Source organism: Triticum dicoccoides, chromosome 4B, assembly GCF_002162155.2.
Source record: "Triticum dicoccoides isolate Atlit2015 ecotype Zavitan chromosome 4B, WEW_v2.0, whole genome shotgun sequence".
In the NCBI taxonomy this organism is placed as follows: domain Eukaryota; kingdom Viridiplantae; phylum Streptophyta; class Magnoliopsida; order Poales; family Poaceae; genus Triticum; species Triticum dicoccoides.
This window is the reverse complement of record NC_041387.1, coordinates 49,117,841-49,127,258: the sequence shown is the minus strand read 5'-3', so window position 1 is coordinate 49,127,258 and position 9,418 is coordinate 49,117,841. Positions and strand designations below refer to the sequence as shown.

Genomic DNA, 9,418 nt, shown 5'->3' with positions numbered 1-9,418 from the left:
TACTTGGTCGAGTGATCGCCTTTAGATGTTTCAGATGCTGGAGAGTATTTTCCAATCAAATCACAGATGATTTTGAGTTCACCCCTTCCTGGATCTCCTCCAGTCACAGGGTCAAGCATATATATACTATGCTATGCATACTGACACATGCACCTCCTTGGAATTGTTGATATGTATATATCATTGCTAGCAGCCATCGTTGGCCTAGTTGGAGAACAAATAAGCATTTTAACATAAGGGTGTCACATAATTAGTTACAAAATCTAATTTCAAAAACTATGCTAGATTTGCAGTTTTTTTCATGCATCATCTGAGTTTACTGTACTTTATGCCCAGCAGCAGCCTGAAGCCAAAAGAACACAAAACTGTACAAACTAAGGTAAACATGTCCAGATCCTAATAACTTTGAAAGTCTGAGTACTAATAGAATGGTTCAAATAGTTAATAGTCAGAAGAGGCTAATTAAGGTACTTGTATAAGGAACTTAACTGCGCATACATAATATCTAGGATAAAAGAATTTAGATAAGATGCCAAGGGTTGGTCACTCTATAAATGGAACTCACCTGAACAGTAAAGCCATGGTTGTCATTGCATAGCTCTAGATTAAATAATAAGGGCAATACCAAAAGAATTATGCATTAATGCATGAAAGAAGAGAAAATAAAATGAGTCTATAATGTCCCATGCTATATGAACACCAAATCAGGGCAACGGATGATCACCCATACAAAAAATGGAACTATGTGAGTATAAATTTTCAGGAAAACAATAGTATGGTGAGATGCATTGTGTACTAAGGATTATAAGCTCGTGTATGTACATTTGAACAAATAGAAGATTAAGAAAGGGGAACATGCAACAAAAAAAGCTTTCAAAAGTAGTAGTAATTTTACCTCTGTAACAGAGGAAGTACAAAAATCTATTGGTTGGCATTTCCTCTGGTTGGCGAATTGCCTGGGATAAAAAGCGGTAGCTATAATGATGGTGTTACTTTCTTGTGCAAGCACCAAAACTTCACCAAAAAGTATAATTTACTGGGAGCATTGTACCTTTATTTTCCCTATAATCCTTGCCCTTGCTTCTAGATTATATGATGGCGGTGCAAGCTAGCCAACATCTTCAGATTAGTCCATCCAAAAAGCACCCCAAAGGTAACAGTTGGATTGATTGTATCATTCCTGAAACGCCATTATCACAAATTCAGTTGGTGCTTAATAGTAAATAGAAGTGCAGGACATGCTTATCACACTTACTTAGGACTCATAGGCCTTATCTAACCCCTCTCCAAACCAAATCATCTATTCTATGTGAAATAGGCAAGAGGTAGGCAAAAATGCTATATACCAAAGAGTATACGTCAATCTAAACTGAAGTACTGCTCACAAGAAACAGAGTATGTTAACATGTCGTTGCTCACCCTAAAAATAAAATAAGTTGTTGGAAAGGAGGGGGCTATTTTATGTGTACAGTTTAGTTTAGTGATTTAGTACAATAAGAACATGTCCAAACCTGACAGGCACGACAATCTCAAATCCAGAGCAGAAATGAAATGCACCATATACATTTCAGTTTAATCAACAGATGTGCTATTCTCTGAATATGAACATCACACGACCAATCTCTAATAGTACCCTACTTTTTTCTGCATGGCTCATGTGTGCAAACCGATGAGATTAGCTGAACTAAATTATCTCAGAATACCGTAGAGACTACAGCAGCTGTAAGAAAGGATTATGGTTTTTCCCTAAAAAATAAAGCATCATGGTTAAACTTATGCAGTTACCAACGCCTGTTTTATTGAAACAGAAGAAACTTAAATTAACTACGATCTCTCACAATTCCATTAATTAGAGACTACAACAGCGGCAAGAAAGCATCATGGTTTAGGTTTTGCAACTACCAAAACGTGAGCTCGTGCGAACAAAAGATAGTAAATTATTTAGCCTAGCATCATGGTTCAGCATACAAAATTACCAAAATGTCATCTTCAGCCATTGTCTTATAGTTTCAGGAATATACAAGAAAGTTCCCCCAATAATGTGACTCAGATTCAACCTACCACAAGGTTAGAGCAGTTAATCATCGTCCGCACTGGCTTCTTTTGCTTGATCATTTTGCTCTACAACATTGGCTCTTTATCTAGTTTCCTCTGTTTTGCTCCAGGCTACCTTTTTGCTTGGGCCGAGTGCAATTGAATAAAGCTGAATTTCTTTCTATAACGATTTTGTCTAAATACAAAAGCTACTCACTTAATACAAATTCATGCAATCCCTCGTACATAAGGATATAGAGAGCCAATAAAAATCAATTGATTTAACAACTTCTATTTATTTATACTCCCATTTTATAAATTCCATTGTTGTTAACAACATCTATTTATGTATGCTCCCAGATTCTCACCAAAAATCTGAAGCATTGAGCCACTTCACCATTCACTTGCATTGCCACATAGAGTTACTTATTCATGCAACATCTAAACTCAAAGAACATCGGACTGTAAAAGAATTGAGGAGACAAGTAGACAACAACACAGACCTTCCAATGCAGCCCTCAGGGGCTCTACCATCTCTGGGAACTCAATCTCATCATGCGCTTTCAAGACGTCTTCAGTGTTGTTTGTCTGCATCTCTCCTTCCTTGCGCACATCATCTACCCTGGAAATAAGATCACACTCATGCTACTATCATCATCCAAAAAGCATCACATCACAAGTATAAGCATAATATTATTTATACTCTTAGGCGGCTCTCCCCTCCACCAAACGGCAGAGCAATTAGCTAAAAATCTCAATTATGCAAATCCTAAACAAGCAGTGCTAACTATAAACCCCCAAACATTTCTTAGAAGGATCATATTTCAATACCTCTATAACCTCTGCGCTTTACTCACACAAGCACACGAACAAGAAAATCATCCAAGCAGTATTATGTTCTCAGCAATGGTGCTTAAGTGGCTATGTGCATTCTTCTCAAGTCAAAGATATGCATGTACAGAGGTGATTTTAGATCAATTGATAATCCTGAGAAATAACTACAATACATCGTCTATGAATCAAGAGCGGGAAAATACGAGGAACATGATTTGTGTAGTATTTATCTGACTGATACAACACACGAGCTGTTGTTGTTGCAGGAGTTCAGGGAAAATACTAGCTCCTTGGTTGGCCGGTTTAAGGCCCAGCCACAGCCGACGACATAGTACTACAAAGAAAAAACTCAAATCCGTCATAAGAACTCATTCTTTTAGCACAAACTCACGGGAAAAACTGGATGGCTAGAGGAGTGCCTCACCTTGAACTGGCGCTCAGATCACGGCCGCCAAGCGCGCCGCCGCCTTGTCTGTGGAGGAGGCCCAGGCCTCTCAGGATGCCATCACCAAATCCAAGGATTGGGGATTAGGTTTTCACCATGCGGCCCGCACATCCCATAATTCAGCTACGTAAAACCAGAGGAAATTCACATCATTCTCTGGACCCACACTTAACGAGGCCCATCAGTCATCCACTTTTGAAACGAGCACAAAGGTGCAAAAGAATTGATGGTCCAGCGATCGCCAGCAGCAAAATCGTACGACAATAACAAAGATCGAATGGCTCGCATGGTGAAAATCACTCAGGTGCGCTAGAATGGCAGCTAGCGTAGCTGGTTTTATATGTTCAATTTAATATTGATGAGTAGCATAAACGAGAGCGAACTAAATGAGTGAATGTGGTTTTTTGTCAATATGCAACTCGTTGCATATTGAGCTCCACTTAACTTGTAGTATTGTTTGTTGCATTTTGTCATGCCATGCTATTTAAACCGGACATGCATCATACTTGAATTGTGCATCATGCCATGATTATGCTTGTGTTGTTTGTTTGTTTCCTGTGTTGCTTCTTAGTTCCGGTAATGTTGCGATTGTGAGGATTCGTTCGACTACTCCAGTTCGTCTTCTTCATGGACACGCTCTTCTTCCTAGCGGGATTTCAGGCAAGATGACCGTCACCTTGGATCTCATTACTATCATTGCTATGCTAGTTGATTCGTTCTATCAGTATGTTGCGCTTCCTATTCACTTGTTCTTGAAGCCTCCCCAAATTGCCATGTCAGCCTCTAACCTTTTCACCCTTCCTAGCAAACCGTTGTTTGGCTATGTTACCGCTTTTGCTCAGCCCCTCTTATAGCGTTGTTAGTTGCAGGTGAAGTTGAAGATTGCTCCAAGGTGGACAGGATCATGTTGGGATATCACAATATCTCTTATTTAATTAATGCATCTATATACTTGGTAAAGGGTGGAAGACTCGGCCTTATGCCTGGTGTTTTGTTCCACTCTTGCCGCCCTAGTTTCCATCATATCGGTATTATGTTCCCGGATTTTGCGTCCCTTACGCGGTTGGGTGATTTATGGGACCCCCTCGACAGTTCGCTTTGAATAAAACTCCTCCAGCAAGGCCCAACCTTGGTTTTACCATTTGCCTCACCACCACCTACTTTTCCCTTGGGAGTCGCTCTCTCGAGGGTCATCTTTATTTTAGCCCCCCCCAGGCCAATGCTTGTCTAAGTGTTGGTCCGAACCGAGTAGTCTGCGCGGCCCCCTCGAGGAAACTCGAGGTCTGGTTTTACTCATAGGATGTCTCATCCGGTGTTGCCCTGAGAATGAGATATGTGCAGCTCCTATCAGGATTGTCGGCACATCGGGCAGCTTTGCTGGTGTTGTTTTACCATTGTCAAAATGTCTTGTAAATCGGGATTCCGAGTCTGATCGGGTCTTCCTGGGAGAAGGAATATCCTTCGTTGATCGCGAGAGCTTATCATGGGCTAAGTTGGGACACCCCTGCAGGGTATTATCTTTCGAAAGCCGTGCCCGCGGTTATGTGGCAGATGGGAATTTGTTAATGTCTGGTTGTAGATAACTTGACACCAGATCCGAATTAAAACGCATCAACCGCGTGTGTAGCCATGATGGTCTCTTCTCGGCGGAGTCCGGGAAGTGAACACGGTTTTGGGTTATGTTTGACGTAAGTAGGTGTTCAGGATCACCTCTTGATCATTGCTAGCTTCACGACCATTCCATTTGCTCTCTTCTCGCTCTTATTTTGCGTATGTTAGCCGCCATATATGCTTAGTCGCTGCTACAACCTCACCACTTTACCCCTTCCTTACCCTTTAAGCTTTGCTAGTCTTGATACCCATGGTAATGGGATTGCTGAGTCCTCGTGGCTCATAGATTACTAGCACAACAGTTGCAGGTATAGGTTTTGCGATGATCATGACGCGAGAGCGATGTTTTGCTTGTTTTGGAGTTCATTCTTCTGCTTCTTCTTCGATCAGGGGATAGGTTCCAGGTCGGCAACCTGTGCTAGCAGGGTGGATGTCATTTGAGTTTCTGTTTGTGTTTCATCCGTAGTCGGATGGTGCTCTTATGTAAGATGATGTTGTATTCGTGTGGCATTGTATGCCTTTTGTATGTATCCCCATCTATTATGTAATGTTGATGTAATGATATCCACCTTGTAAAGCATATCAATACGCGGTTCTATCCTTGGTGGGACCTTCGAGTCTCTTTAGGATAGTATCGCATATTCGGCGTGACACCAGACCCCGGTCGGAGCTTGGTACTCACCCACCTTGGACTCACCGAACGTGTCGGAGACGAGCCTTGCCCGGGTGCGTCGGATGGTGGCGGCGCAAGGCATCGACGGGGCAGTGGTGCTCAAGGCCGGCTCCGCCCTTCCTGAGGGCCAAGGGAGCACCTTCTATCCGCTCTTCGTAAGCGCCATTGTTGCCGGTCTGGTGCCTCCTTTTTCTGAGTTTTTCTTCTCTGTCCTCCACCATTACAACCTGCAAGCTCTGCACCTCCACCCCAACTTTGTTCTTCTTGTGGCGATCTTCGCCTACTATTGTGAGGCTCACGTCGGAGTGCAGCCCTCAGTGGCCTTGCTGCGCCACTACTTCTCCCTCCGGACCTCTCGTGGTCCCATCTCCGTGTGCGCGAGCTTTGTCGCGTATGGCGGCTCCAACGCCATCTCGAAGCCTGGGAAGAGGATTGAGGGCTTCAGGAGCAAGTGGGTCATGGTAGATGCTGGGCGCATCCGCCCTCGGCTGATTCTGCCCACGGAGCACCCCACGAGCTCCGATGATTGGTCTCGCGCGGAACTTGTGGACCCCCGCGTGAAGCCGGTGCTGGAGAAGATGGACGCGGATCTGAGGCCCGGCAACATGGCGGCGGCGAAGCTTACCGGTGCGTCGCTCCTGAGGGAGTTCCTGGAGCACCAGGTGGCCCCGCTTTGTAAGTACTCGCTTCCGCTGTGGAGGCCCCGCCCGAGCCCCACAGTCTTGGCCGACGAAGATCTGGCCGCGGTCCTCCAATCTTTGGTCGGAGGAGACGTGGCGAGGCTGGAGGGCGCCCCTGTTCCCCTGTTCCTTCGAGATGATTGGGAGCAGGCGGTGGACTCCATGCCCGTCTTCAATGGGGACGGGCCCGTGCACACGGAGGTTCCCGAGGACCCGACGGCCCTGGCGATGGTGAACGTGTCCTCCGGCGACTCCAGCGAAGAGGAGGCAGAAGAGGAGCGGGAAGGAGGGCCTGACTCCGAGGCTACCGATGGGGAGTCGAGAGCGCCCCTCCCCCGGCGCAGGTCCCGCGCTCTCTGCCTCTTGCCGAGCGATGATGAGAACGGTGACGAACGAGGCGGCGAGAGCTAGCCCCCGATCCGGAAGAAGGACAGGACAGGGCTGGTCCCCCGCGGGTCTGCCCCGGCTCCGAGGCGATCCGCACACACGCCTCCTGCTCCTGAGCCTCTCGAGGCTGATCCCTATAGTCGGCTCTCGGGCTTCAAGTATGGCCGGAGGTTGCTTGAGCTCACGAGCAATGACCAGTAAGTGCTTGATTCTTGTTTTATTCCCTGTTTTGTCGCTGAGGCCTGACGTCTGTATCTCTTGGCTAGGCCGGCGCCTGCGGTGAAGAAGCTGAAGGGGGCTCCTGAGGTTCCGTCTGGGGCAGCGCCTCTGCCCGTAAAAGGAGGTGACTGCAAGGCATGGGCCTCTCCTGCCCGGTCGTCCTCGCGAGACCTGGTGGAGCTGGCTGGGGCGAACTCAGCCCCCATGGCCCAAGCGACTCCTGAGGTATCCTTGCCTGATGCCACCGCCACAACTGTTGGGCCGCAGTAGGTCCCGCCTCAGGATACTGTGGTTACGCTGCCATCCTCTCCTCCTACTCCACCAACTGCTGTCTCTCCGACTCCTCCCACGGTTCTGGATCGTGCTACTGCTGTACTGGACCGGCTGCGGCAAGATCTTCTGGGCGCCGACCCTCGCTTGGTGGTCGGGCGCTTGGAGCTGGCTTTTGGCTGGATTCGCTCTGATGCTTTGATTTGAGCGGCGCTGGTTCAGGCCTCGACAGCTTGCGACGAGGAGAAGCAGGCCGTCCTTGGGGCGAAGGCTGCTCGCGATTCCGCCTTGGGGGAGGCGGCCGATGCCCGAGGTCGCTGCAAGGCGCTGGAGAGCGAGCTACAGGGCCTGCGGGACCAGCTTGCCAAGGAGGTCCACATTCGCCAAGAGAAGGAGGAAGACATGAAGGCTCACGAGGCGGCCGTCAAGGACCGAGACGCCAAGCTTAACAAGCGTCGTGACCGCCTGGGCGCACTAGAGCAGGAGTTGGAGGCGAGGAAGGTCGAGTTGGACGACAAGGCGCGGGTCCTCGCCGAGGACCGTGAGGCCTTCACGGAGATGGAGGTGAAGGCTCGCACCTTGCTGAGGTCGCTTTACGACAGCGGCCTGGAAAGCCCGCTGGTCGGCGCCGAGGACGGCCCCGCCAAGCTGCTCCCCTTTCTGATCCGTGCTCTTGAAGATGTCACCCTTGGCCTTGGCCCTACGGCTGAGGCCGAGGCGCGTGTCCTGTCTTCTAAAGCGTTGACGCGGGTCCTTACCAACGTCTACCTTTGCGATCCCAACGTTGACCTCGACAGCCTGCTGGAGCCAGCGAGCGGCGAGCTTGCCACTGCCACTGCTGAGGCCGTGAAGGGTCGTGCGGAGGCTCTGCTGGCGAAGTTCTGGGCCTTCAGCACCAAGTCGAGGTGAGGCGCTGCCGGCCCTGTGGCTTCACAAGGCGAACCCGCTCCGCGCAGCTCCGCCGCCAACAAATGACTCCGTTGTGGCTCTTGTTCTGCTTTCAGCTCCTGCAACATGCATCATGCCTCGGGGAGGCGTTTAAACTTGTGTTTGGTGTTGTGATAATAGTTATGGATTGTATATTTGCTTTTGAATTCCTTGAGATTTGCACTTTTCCTTCCTACTTGCTTATGTTCTATGTCGGCAGAGCCCGGCCCCGCGCATACCTCAGCCGCCGTTAGCCCCGACCGGAAACCAGGATGGGACCAAGGAGTGAGGGGCTACATGACAAGTTAGGCTCCTGAGTCGCGATGCTCAGGAGTCCCCTTTGGCGCATGAACAACAAGTAGGGAGGTGAGATGTGTGGGTGAATCTACCATTCTATGTCTGCAGAGCCCGGCCCCGCGCATACATCAACCGCCGTTAGCCTTTCGGAACTAAGGAGTGAGGGGCTACGTGACCAGTTAGGCTCCTGAGTCGCGATGCTCAGGAGTCCCCCTTGACGTTCAAACGGCCTTCATACCTTGGCTCCGCTCGGGGAGGGACGTGTGACGAACCAGGCCCGAGGGCCTAGCTAGGTGGCGTGCGTCTAGGCGTGACCCATGCGCAGCCCCCGTGCCCAGCCCCCTCGCGCGGCACTCCCGAGGGGAGGCATTGCGATGAGGCTAGACACTGAGCTCTGGGCTCCCTAAGGTTGATGCGGCCGGGGGCCACCCTTAGTTGTTTATCACCAGCGTGGAGCATAGCGCTTCTGTATCTGTACGGGCATAGCCGCTCCTCAGCAGTGTCGTCAGCCAACATGGAGCATGGTGCTTCCACTGGTGCGTGGGAGGGGGCTCCCCTTTGGGAAGAGCCCCCGGGGCATGTACAGCCCCGCCCTGACACGTGGCTGGCACGGTAGGGCCTGACGAGGTGTATCTGGGCACCCGTGAGCCAGCACGGGACTCACGGGGCCCTACCTCAAGGCGGGTTGCGCCTGGCACTGGGCCTTAACTTGTGATGTGTTCCTGCAAGTCTGGTTAGACACCGACGCTCTACGTCCACGGGTCCCGGCCCTCGAGCGGGTCTCAGCCGTCGCTGGTATGCCAGGTCGCGATGCCGTGGACAAAACCAGAGGGTGAGGGCTGGAGAGCCAGTAGGAGCCCATGAGTCGCGATGCTCAGGTACCCCCCCTTTAACGTGCAAGCGGCCGACATGAAGGAAGAAGAGGTGTCGTGGACATGCATCAAATAACAAGCATGATGGGTCGAACGCATGGCCCGAAAATAAACGCAAGAGGGGTACATGCCGCTTTGTCTGGCCCGAGCGACTTGAGGATGATGCAGC

General features: G+C 49.7%; 1 long non-coding RNA gene across 1 annotated transcript; it reads right to left on the bottom strand.

The window, feature by feature from the left end:
• Positions 1 to 735: 735 nt before the first annotated feature.
• LOC119293310 lies at positions 736 to 2,590 on the bottom strand. The gene is made up of 3 exons (XR_005143024.1): positions 2,538 to 2,590; positions 1,052 to 1,180; positions 736 to 956 (listed from the first exon to the last, which is right to left on the bottom strand). It is a non-coding gene; the product is annotated as an uncharacterized LOC119293310 (long non-coding RNA).
• Positions 2,591 to 9,418: the final 6,828 nt, after the last annotated feature.